The sequence below is a fragment of the Zootoca vivipara genome, chromosome 1 (genome assembly GCF_965207765.1).
Source record: "Zootoca vivipara chromosome 1, rZooViv2.hap1.1, whole genome shotgun sequence".
Lineage (NCBI taxonomy): Eukaryota > Metazoa > Chordata > Lepidosauria > Squamata > Lacertidae > Zootoca > Zootoca vivipara.
In genome coordinates, this window is record NC_142582.1 from 99857194 (window position 1) to 99868814 (window position 11621).

At 47.0% G+C, this 11621-nt stretch overlaps 1 non-coding gene across 1 annotated transcript; it reads right to left on the bottom strand.

Annotated features, from left to right (window-relative positions):
• Nucleotides 1-554: 554 nt before the first annotated feature.
• TRNAE-CUC (transfer RNA glutamic acid (anticodon CUC)) lies at nucleotides 555-627 on the bottom strand. The gene has a single exon. It is a non-coding gene; the product is annotated as a tRNA-Glu (tRNA).
• Nucleotides 628-11621: the final 10994 nt, after the last annotated feature.

Consider the following 11621-nt stretch of genomic DNA (forward strand, 5'->3'; position numbering starts at 1 on the left):
TGCCCTAGATCTTTTTCACATGTACCACTGGCAACAGGGCCGGCTCTAGGGGTAGGCTGGGTGGTGCAGGGCGCCAGGGCGCCGGGCCAGCAGGGGGGCGCCTCGCAGCAAAGCCGTGTGGAAGCCGTGTTGCGCGCTGCGCCCGCCCACCAGGGCAGGGGTGCCGGAGCGATCTCCGCACCACGGCGCCAGGGCGCCCGACCTGCTTAAGACGGCCCTGACTGGCAAGCCAGTACAGCTGGTTATCATTGCCGCCCTTCATTGCTATCATCACTACAAACTGATGAAATGACTCCCTACTTTGCAACCAGTGAATGAAATGGAAAAAATGTTCGGGTGGGTGGGACATTTTGACTCAGTCCTACAAGTAGTACATTGAGAGAGTTTAGGTTGAGGTGGAGCAACCAATCCAAGCTTTCCCACTGAGCTTCATGGCTAGCCAGACATTTGAAATCAGGACTCTCTGCTCTGACTCCCATTTCTTCATGGAATTGTAAAGTTGGAAGGGACCACAAGGATCATCTAGTCCAACCCCCTACAATGCAGGAATCTATTGCCCTACATGGGACTTGAACCCATGACCCTAAGGTTGAGAGTCTCACACTCTACTGACTGAGCTACCAAGGCAGATACTGGCTTCCCAGATATGCAAGCTCACAGTGCAATCCTATACATGTCTCCTCTAAAGTAAGCCCCTCTGAGTTCCGTGGGACTTGCTCCCAGGTGAGTGTGTATGGGATTGCAGCCTTAAACTGATTTGAAACTGCAGTCCTAACCCCACTTACCTGGGAGTGAGCTCCACTGAATTCAATAGGACTTGCTTCTGAGTAGGGCTGCACTGTTGTATTTCTCCCCAGGAACTGCAGTACTGTGATGGTCACTTGAAGAACATTATTAGAACCTTCAGTGAATGACAAGCCCCATGCTTCTTTGAGAGAAGCCATGACAGTCAAATTGGTATAATAAATTTGGAGTGTTGAAAAACAAAATAGCTAACATTGTCTGGTGTGCTGTAGAATTGGGGAAATGATTTGTTTGGGAATATTTCTGTTGTCATTGTCATTGGTTTCTTTAATTTATTTGGCACGTTGGGTTCCTACCCCACCCACCCCTTCCCACTCCCCAATTCAACTGCTGTGGCTGTTGACAAGTTTTGATTTGAGTTGATTGTTTTCACTCTGCTTCAGAATGCCACTCCAAGCCTGTCCACAATAAAAATACAAAGCAGATGATGAGAGAGGCCGAAGGCAGGGAAAACAATAAAACAAAAATGCAACCTATTTGCATTTCATTCCACACATGGAATTACATGGTATTTTAAAAGAATTTTGCATGATTGTGTTTTGCTTATTTTAGCATACAACTGAGAAACTGCCTTATTAACTAGTTCACATTTTGAATGCTTCTACAGTCATGTTGTTGTTGTTGTTTAGTCGTTTAGTCATGATCTGACTCTTTGTGACCCCATGGAGCAGAGCATGCCAGACACTCCTGTTTTCCACTGCCTCCCGCAGTTTGGTCAGACTCATGTTGGTAGCTTCGAGAATGTTGTCCAACCGTCTCATCCTCTGTCGTCCCCTTCTCCTTGTGCCCTCCATCTTTCCCAACATCAGGGTCTTTTCCAGGGAGTCTTCTCTTCTCATGAGGTGGCCAAAGTATTGGAGCCTCAGCTTCAGGATCTGTCCTTCCAGTGGGCACTCAGGGCTGATTACCTTAAGAATGGATAGGTTTAATCTTCTTGCAGTCCATGGGACTCTCAAGAGTCTCCTCCAGCACCATAATTCAACAGCATCAATCCTTCGGCGATCAGCCTTCTTTATGGTCCAGCTCTCACTTCCATACATCACTACTAGGAAAACCATAGCTTTAACTATACAGACCTTTGTTGGCAAGATGATGTCTCTGCTTTTTAAGATGCTGTCTAGGTTTGTCGTTGCTTTTCTCCCAAGAAGCAGCCGTCTTTTAATTTTGTGACTGCTGTCACCATCTGCAGTGATCATGGAACCCAAGAAAGTAAAATCTCTCATTGTGACAGGACCAGTGGCCATGATCTTGGGTTTTTTTGATGTTGAGCTTCAGACCATATTTTGCGCTCTCCCAAGTACAAAAACTCTCCCCCCTCTCTGTGGTTTTCATTAACTGGCATTCAGAAGCATTGCTGCCTCTAGTTGTGGAAGCACAGCATAGTCATCCTGGCTGGTAGCCATCAATAGCTCTCTCCTCCATGAATTTGTCCAAGCCTCAGAGAATTCTGATGGAAACAGAAATAGGAGTGGAAATGGCCAGAAAAGATAGGACATGCCAACTGTCTGAAGATCTGCTTTGCAAATTCAAATTGCTATCTTACCTGCCTATGTTCAAATGCCATCAAACCAGAAGAAAATGGATCAACAAACTATAAAGTTACGTAGACAGAAAGAGTTATATATCTTTCATTGTGTGAGGCTTCCTTACTGGAAAAAAAAATGTATAAGCAAGGGTCAATGAGGAGTTTGGAAGAGGTGGTACCCCTCTTTAGCTAAATACATTAATAACCATGCATTTATTCGATGAAATGATATTTCCTTAACAATTCTAATGGTTGACAAGAACTGCAGCACCAAACAATGTTTTCAGGCGTAAAAGACAGCATCAGTTCAGCATGTTGCATGACATTTCCCCATAAAGTAATTTTTCCTTTGGTTGCTAGGATCCACAAAGTCCATGACAATGACAGGGTTGCCAGTGGGTATCCATTTTTCCCCAGAAGCTAGAAGGCTGAGTTTTAAGCCATTGACTATTACACATTTGTCATACAACACCTTTTGAGTTTTCTTAAGGTTCTTTGTTTCTAAGAGAAACAGATTTTTCATGTCTAACAACGCCGCTGTGCTCCGATGCTGTGTGCTTGCAATGGGTTACACCCCAAGAGGTAGGTAAATGCAAGATTTTTAATGCAATGCAGTTCCTTTAACCTTCAAGCAAGCCTTCAATCAAGCCATACTGTTGGATAGCTTGCCGCTATAAACCTTTGGACCAGCTGCCATATACTGAGACATATGATGTTCCGATGGGGTTTCACTCGTGAGGTCTTATCGAAAACCATCACCCCTACATCTGCCAAAGTTGTTCCCTGCTATCTTCCCTCTTCCACCTGGATGGATAAAAAATGTCGGCTTTGCAAGTGGTTTCACACACCTAAGTATAACTGGGTCTGTGTGGGTTTTTTTATTGATGAGTTTTATTATCCTGGTGAGAGTTACAAATTGGACTGTTTTGTTTAATTGCATTTGTAAACTCCCTTCTCTTTCTATTTCCTTTGGTCTCTGAATTCATTTGGAGGCAAACAAATCCTCCAATACACACTTTTGCTACTAACATCATTGTTGTCATCCCCCCTCCCTCTCCACAAGAGGTGCTGATCTTGCTAAGTCATTTTCATCAGCTTACACCTTAGCACAGGTGGAGACAGGGCCGGCCCTACGGCCAGGCTGGGTGGCGCAGGGCACCATGGCGCCGGCCCACCAGGAGGGCGCCACGAGCTGCGCCCGCCCGCTGGCCGGCCGGCCGGTCCGCTGCGCAGCTGCACGCGGCGCCCACCCGCCCACCGCGCTGGGAAACGGGGCGGGAGGGCGCCGGAGAGATCGCGCTGTGCCTGCCCGCCCGCCTGCCGCGCAGCAGCGCCTGTGGCAGCCGTGCTGCGCCCACCCGCCCACCACGCTGGGAAACGGGACGGCGCTGGAGAGATCCGGCGCACCACTGCGCCAGGGGCGCTTAAGGCGGCCCTGGGTGGAGGCTGGATATTTTGCATAGGTTGTAGGGGAGTTTTGTCACTTTGTGATGCAACAGGCAATAGCTCACAACAACAACAGCATGAGCCTGCTATTATACAGAGACCTGCCCCTGATTTCCAAGCAGCTCATTGGTTCAAACTGGGTGTGGGGAGGCTGTTCACGAACACCTGAGCATTCAGATCAGAGGCACCAAGCCAGTCACATGCATGGGCTACATAATATGCTAGATCAAACCTTTTCATTCATAGGTTCCCCAAGCAGAGAATTGAGGATATTTGAAACCCATTCAATATCACGAGAGGCAAGGGGATAAGTGTGTAAAGGTCTCACAACCCAACTCTCCAAAAATCATGCTTAAGGGTGGCATTCCAAAACAGTGGGACTTCCAGTCAGAGGTGAAACAGGAAGTGCCACTCTGTGCTGCCATCTCCACTGCCACCCCCTCATACTTGCTGCTTGCCACCCTGTCTTGCCCTGCCGCTGCTGCTCCTATACCTGCTGCTACTGCTGCCTACACCACCCGCTCTGCTGCCGTCGCTACACAGTCTGCCACATCTGCCACTGGTGCAGAAGCAATGCCAATTTCTGGCAAAGTTGTGTTGCTTTTGGGGCGAGATCTTGCCCAAAATGGATGTGATCTTGCCCAAGACTGGCGCCAATGGCAGTGGTGCTTCTCCACCGCTAGCAGAGGTGGCAGTGCACCCATGGGGTTGCCACACCTTGGGGGCTTCTGTTAGCTTAGGTAGCAGCCTCATCCTGCCTAATGGCTGGGCCAACTCTGCTTCCAGTGGAAAGGATGCCTGGAGGCACCCTCCTGCCAAGAGCCCTCAGGGGTATATTATGGAGCACTCTCTTGGGATTTTGTACTGAAACCCTGCAAAGCAGCATCCCAACCCGAAAGCATGTCCCAGTAGGAGACAGAAAGAAGGAGAGGGACTGGGCACAATTGGTGATGGTGAACATTGATGGTCAAAGATGAGACAAGTTCTTTTTCATTGTTTATCTGGCTGGATGAAAATGCTCTTGGGACCCAAAGCAGAAGTGCCCTCGGAGCAGCAGCAGCTACCCTCTGAGGCTAAAGCCCCATGTGGGCATGAGGCAGTTGTTATAATAGACATGAAGCAGAGAAGAAAAGGTGTGGGAAGTGCATTATTTGCTTCTGAAGGCAGAGGCGGCAATGTTAGTTTGGGAAAGGAAAATGTTATTTACTGAACAGAGGTCTTTCAAGGCCAGAAGGTTATTAAACAGTGCTTGAAGACACATTTGCTCCCAGGCTTTCATGTGATAGTTAATCCTCCTCAATTTTCTCTCCCATTGTGTTCTTTTCTCTATGTCTAATAGACTGTAATCCTGTAGGCAGACCCTGTATTTTATCTTATTTATTGTACAGTGAAAATGCTTTAGAACTAATACCTATTATGAATGACATATTGGCCACCTGCTGGTACCTGGTAGGCCTTCTGGGAGAGGAGAGGCACAAAGGGTTGGATCTGGACAGTCGTGCTTAGGGTAGACACATTGAAATCAATGAGACTTCAATGTGGATCCAACCCAAAGGGTTGGCCAGTTATGGTTCTTTTTCTAAGGAGACCCATCATGGAGAATGAAATGAAGAACACATTTCCATGAAAATAAATCTGTGTATGTGGTCAAGGCCCTGTTGAAACCACACTCATCTTGTTACCACCAGGCCTACAATTTTCCCAACTCAGGGGAAACTGGTTGTGATAGAAGCCAGCTCTCCGCAATTCTGACTAACTCTTGTGGCCTCACAAAGTCACCCCCTTTGCATCCCCAGAGCATTTAAAAAATGGTGCGATGAAATGAAACGTTTAATCTCATGTGATTGCAAGATTCCTAGAATGATTTTTCAAAAGGTAAGCAGGCCACCTTAAGCATGGAGAGAAGCATAAATGCTGAGGAATGACAGGTGTCATTTCCAGCAGTGGTGGTCTCTGAGCATCCCTGGAAGATTCAGGACAGTCAAAACAAAGTACTTGTTCACATAGCACATAGTTAAACTATGGAATTTGCTCCCTCAAGAACTAGTGAAGGCAACCAACTTGAATAGCTTTAAAAGAAGATTAGACAACTTCACAGAGGACAAAGTGGCTACTGGCCATGATGCTACCTCCACTGCCAGAGGTAGGATGCCCTTGAATACCAGCTTCTGGAAATCACAAGCTGGCAGATTTCTCCTGTGCTCAGGTCCTGGTTTTGGGCTGCCCATAGGCATCTGGTTGGCCATTGCGAGAAGAAGATGCTGGACTAGATGGGCCTTTGGCCTGATCCAGCAGGCTCTTTCTATATTCAGACACTTAACAATAATGCCTCGTGCTGTCTCCTCATAAGTGTGCATGTCAAAATATCCACATTCTGTGCAGATGAAGGAACCGAAATCAGCATTGATCCAAATAAATCCTACTCGGAGTAGACCCATTGAAATTCATGAATCTGTGTTAGTCATGTCCATTAACTTCAATGGATCTTCCTTGAGTACTACTACTATCCTATTGGACAAGGGAAATCAAATTCAGCAACCATCCATTTCCATGATATGTGCTCCCGTTCTAATACCTCCAACCCCTAGCAAGCAGAAGTCTTATATTGTAGCCGTCTTATTTTATTGCTGGCCAACTTTGGTCCTTCACTAAACCTGTGATGCAAATGTTTGAACAGAGCGGAAAGAATGACATGACATTGGATGAGTGTACCTCTCTGGAACATATAAGCATTTCAGTCACTATACGGATTTTTCCCCCCAAACTGTAAATCATCTGTGAGCCAGGATTGTTCTACTAATTACAGCAAGAAGCTGTGCTCATTAGCTGTTCTCATCTGGCTCACTGCACGAGCTAAATAGTCCGTAAATGAGCCAGCAATTATTGTTGTATTACCACTACCAGCTACTGCTCATATCAAAATATCTGCACCAAATGTTGCGCCTGTTGGTGTTCTCAGGTTAGGCATTTCATAAACATATTGAAGCAGTTAATTGGGCAATCATTTGGAGGAGAAGGGGGATTAAAAATAGTATCAACAATTAAGTATTTGCTTGGATGCCAGAAAGGTGAGTTCTGCAGGAAAAAAAATAACTTCAAAATCCACACAGCAATGGGCCTATGCAAATATTTTTCAAATTATGAAAATGGCCTTCAGGCCCACATGCATTCTCCACCATCTTTGCTACAACAGCAAGACACTTTAGGCTGCATTATAAAGCTTCAAGAGAGACATTATGGTTGAATTCTTGGCACATCACTTATGCACAGGGTGTGCTGTTTCCTCTGCCATCACTCACACAGAGGCCAAGCGCATGCAAAGGTTAGTACCATTGCACCAGTTTGGTACCATTAAAAATGCCATTGTTAGGCAGAGTTAGGCCACATCCACACCATATAGTTAGCGCACTATGGAACCACTTTAACAGTCACAGCTTTCCACAAAGAGCCCTGGGAAGATAGACTGATGTGTCAAACAGCCAGAGATTTTGCAAACTTAATTAAAAGCTTAAGAAGAACTTTCTGGATCAGACCAGTGGCCCATCCAGCATCCTGTTCACACAGTGGCCAACCAGATACCTATCAGAAATTCCACCATATGCAACACCCACCATTAAAAGATCCTGCCACAACATCCAAAGTGGCCAAAGGTCTATCTGAACACAAAAGTTCAGAAGAAAGGAGTGAGGGTGCCAGCCTAGCCTTCCATGGAAGGGATTTCCACAATCTGGGAGCAGCCACCAAGAAGGCCCTCTCTTGTGTCCTCTTTAAATGTGACTGTGAAGGTGACGGAGCCAAGAGAAAGGCCTACCCTGAAGATCTCACACCCTGGATAGGAGATGCAGTCATTTGGATAACCTGGACTTTATAGGCCATAACAAGCACTTTGAATTGTGTCCAGAAACAGGCTGGTAGCCAGTGGAGCTGTTGTAACAAGGAGTTTCTGTTCTCCCTTTAACTGGCTTTGATTAGCAACTTTTATCATTTCTTTCTTCATTCCAGGGAGAAGATTAGTTCTGAACCAGACCATTCTCAGCTTGACTTTCCCACTGCAGTCAGTTTAAAAGCTGCTCTGCAAGCTTTTTAATTTTAAGCTCCAGCAGTCTGGTTCCATCCAGTTCAAGTGGAAGCCATCCCTTTTGTCCAGGCCATGTTTTCCCCCAAATGTTCCTCAGTGTAACAAACAGGGCTGGCTCATCGTAGACCCCCGGTGGCGCAGGGCACCATGGCGCCGGCCCGCCAGGAGGGCGCCGCGAGCTGTGCCCGCCCGCTGGCCGGCCGGTCCGCCGGTCCGCTGCGCAGCTGCGCGCGGCACCCACCTGCCCACCGCGCTGGGAAACGGGGCGGGAGGGCGCCGGAGAGATCGCGCTGTGTCTGCCTGCCCGCCCACCGCGCAGCAGCGCCACGCCCCACCGCGTTGGGAAACGGGGCGGAAGGGCGCCGGAGAGATCTGGCGCACCATGGCGACAGGGGCGCTTAAGACGGCGCTGGTAACAAATGCAAACTCTTGCTCTCAACCCCATCATCTCATCCATGCACTGAGACTACAAAGCTGTGCCTGTTGAGTGAGTGGAAACTTGTCACATTTCAGAGAAATATACCTCGGAGGTCCTGGCTATCAACATCCTATCTAGCAATTTAAATTTGACTTCCAGGACCTCACAGACTACTGCAATGTGCTACCTTTGAAGGTAACTTGGAAACTACAAGTAATCCAGAATGCGGCTGCCAGACTGGTAATTGGGAGCAGCTGCCAGGACCATATAACAATGGTCCCAAAATATCTACGTTGGTTCTCAGTACATTTCTGAGCACAGTTCAAAATGTTGGTGGTGATCTTTAAAGCCCTAAACAGCCTCGGCACTGTATACCTGAAGGAGCGTCTCCACCCCCATTGTTCAGCCCCTGACACTGGGATCCAGCTCCAAGGGCCTTCTGGCAGTTCCTGTTGAAGATTCATTGCCCGTGTCTGCTGTCATGGGATTGTTGTCTATCACATGACGGTATATGTTTTTCATTCCACAGAGTGGGAAGTGACGAAGACAGGGTGTTTGTGTTCCTGTGTTCCGTGAAGTGGGATTATTGTCCTTTGTTCTTTCTCTTTTTTGCTTCCTGATGCTAGAGAGAGAGGGAGCCATGTTGCAGTGCTCTGTGTGTGTTTATATGTAAATAAAATAGATTAGCCAAATGCTGAGTTACTGAGGTTTGTTACGCAATTGTGCAAACTCTGCAGATCCCTGAGTGTGCTGATGTCAGTTGGCATCAGTCACTGTGATGTTCGAGCTGGAGAAAGCTTTTGAAGCTCCCGAACAATCGGCCAGGAGGGAGAGAACATACCAGTTGGGCATGTGTCTTTGCCAAGGTCCTATTCATGAGTAGGAGATCCTAACAGTTCCCTCACTGTGGGAAGTGAGGTTACAAGGAACCAGGCAGAGGTCTTCAGATGCCAAGGGGATACATGACTACACAACTTTCCAAAGACCTCTGAAGGCAGCCAAGTATCAGAAGTTTTTAATGTGTGATGTTTTGCTGTGTATGTTGAATGCTGCCCAGAGCGACTGGGACAACCCAGTCAGATGGGCAGGGTGTAAGTGCACCACAACCACTGACTCCTTCCTAGCACAATCTACACAGCTATCTAGATCAGGCTTCCTCAACCTCAGCCCTCCAGATGTTTTTGGCCTACACCTCCCATGATCCCTAGCTAGCAGGACCAGTGGTCAGGGAAGATGGGAATTGTAGTCTCAAAACATCTGGAGGACGAGGTTGAGGAAGCCTGATTTAGATTATGGGTGATACCCGAAACCTTCAGATGGGCAACACCTGCAACCAGGCAGACAATTCACCCTGCAGTCTGTTGGTGCATCATATTGATAATGATCTATGCTCTTAATTATCAAATCACTCTCTACAAGGATCCCTTCACCCCTGGAGAATAGTAGCTTGTCCCCTAAGGAATGGGTCCCATCTAAGGGCTCATTTCCCTTATTCTCAGGGTGACACCCTCCTTCCCTGAAACCATTATTCTTCATAACAGCCAGGGAGCTATCATTGTGGGAGTGTGACACAGCTATAACATCCCAAAAGGTCACATGCACCAACCTCTCTGCCTCCCTCAGCTTTCCCAGGCCAGCCACCTTGGCCTCAAAGGAACAAACTTGTTCCCAGAAAGCCGGAAGCTCATGGTACTAAAGACATACCCACAACTTCTGTACAACAAACAGATATAGTACTTGCATATTTGTCAGATAGTGCCAAACATGGGAAATCCATTCACCCATTCACCCACTGGCTTTCTAGATGCATGTTTTGTTGAATTATTTTATTCGGAGCTTGTTTGGTTTAGGCCAAAGGGGGGGAGCTTCCCCCCCCCCAGCATTGCAATCTCCCAAAATGTGAAAAGGACTGTCCATCGTAGGCAGGATGCTGAACTTCAGGAGAGTTACAGGTAGGTAGCCGTGTTGGTCTGAGCGTGCATGCACACGAAAGCTCATACCTATGACAAACTTAGTTGGTCTCTAAGGTGCTACTGGAAGGATTTTTTTATTTCAGGAGAGTTGTGTCTTCTTTCTTGTCTTGGGCGTTCTGGGGGCACTAACAAGAATTGATGCAAAGAGCACTCTTACAAAGAGCATTCTCACAAAAAGAGGGAGTGTGCCCATCTGCCCATGTACTATTGGCACACAGGGCAAGGTGAGTTGTGAGTTGTGGCATGCCAAGGTGCTGCTGGTCAAACTTCTACTTCCTCCGGAGGAATCTGAATATGCAACACAATACTTTGTTGGGGTGTACTTCGCCAGCGTGGAAAATTTACATAATTAATTGCTCTCTCTCTTTTTCTTACAGTTTTCTACATTTGTCTGCTGCATAAGGAGATCATTCTGCTCTGTGCTGAGCCAGTGAACCTTGCATCAATGGATCTACATGGGTGGGATCTACCGGTGGACCAACTGCAGTAGCTCAGCATAGGGTTTCTGACTCCCAGTTGTCTAACTGGAGCAACAACACAATGCTTTTGTTCTACCTAAATTAGGCTGCTGAAATAAAGAAAGCTAACAAGGAGCAAACTTGTGTGAAAAGTACTAAGAGCTCAGTTCAGTTCTGGCCCTGAAATAAATTCGTAGGCTCAGAATGTGCTCAGATACAACAGGACACTGGACTTGGTGGGCTTTTAGCCTGATCCAATGGGGCTATTTTGCATCTCGATCTAGTTGATAGATCTTGGGGTGCTAATAAAACATGAAACAGACCTGACAAGGCTGACATTTGCCCTGCTCTGATCTACATGCTGCATACCCTCAGATTTAAAGCCAGCTTTTTAGAGAGAGGACTTAGAGGGGAGAAATGTTGGGAGGGGTGCTTACACTGCTCCAAATAGCAGTGACCCCAGGCTACTTTTTTCTTTGTGAATTCCCAGACATCTGGAATTTGGAGCAGAGATGTGGCAGGTGGCAAAGGGTGAAGCACAAACCTCCCCCCCCCCCGGCTGCTTCTCTGCCCCAGATCCATCCCACCATCATGGAAACTGCTTTTCCCTGGGAACATGCAGCCAGGCTCTGAACTGAAGTGTTGTTCCAAGAGAAACGGGAAGTAACTTCAGTGAAATAAACAGCTGAATATATTTGAATAGTCTGTTATTTGGGTTTGGCTGCTTCTGTGTTCTTTCACTGTTAGAAGAATTAACACCCAGGTTTAATGGATGACAGAAAAAGAACCTGGCGTGGGCGCCTTGTCTTTTCATTGCTGGCATATGCAGCAACAAGCAAATCAAAAAGAAAGGGCTATGAGGTTGGAATAAAGCAAAGGCTAAAATGGCACATTTCCTGCAGTTTTGGGTGACCTATAA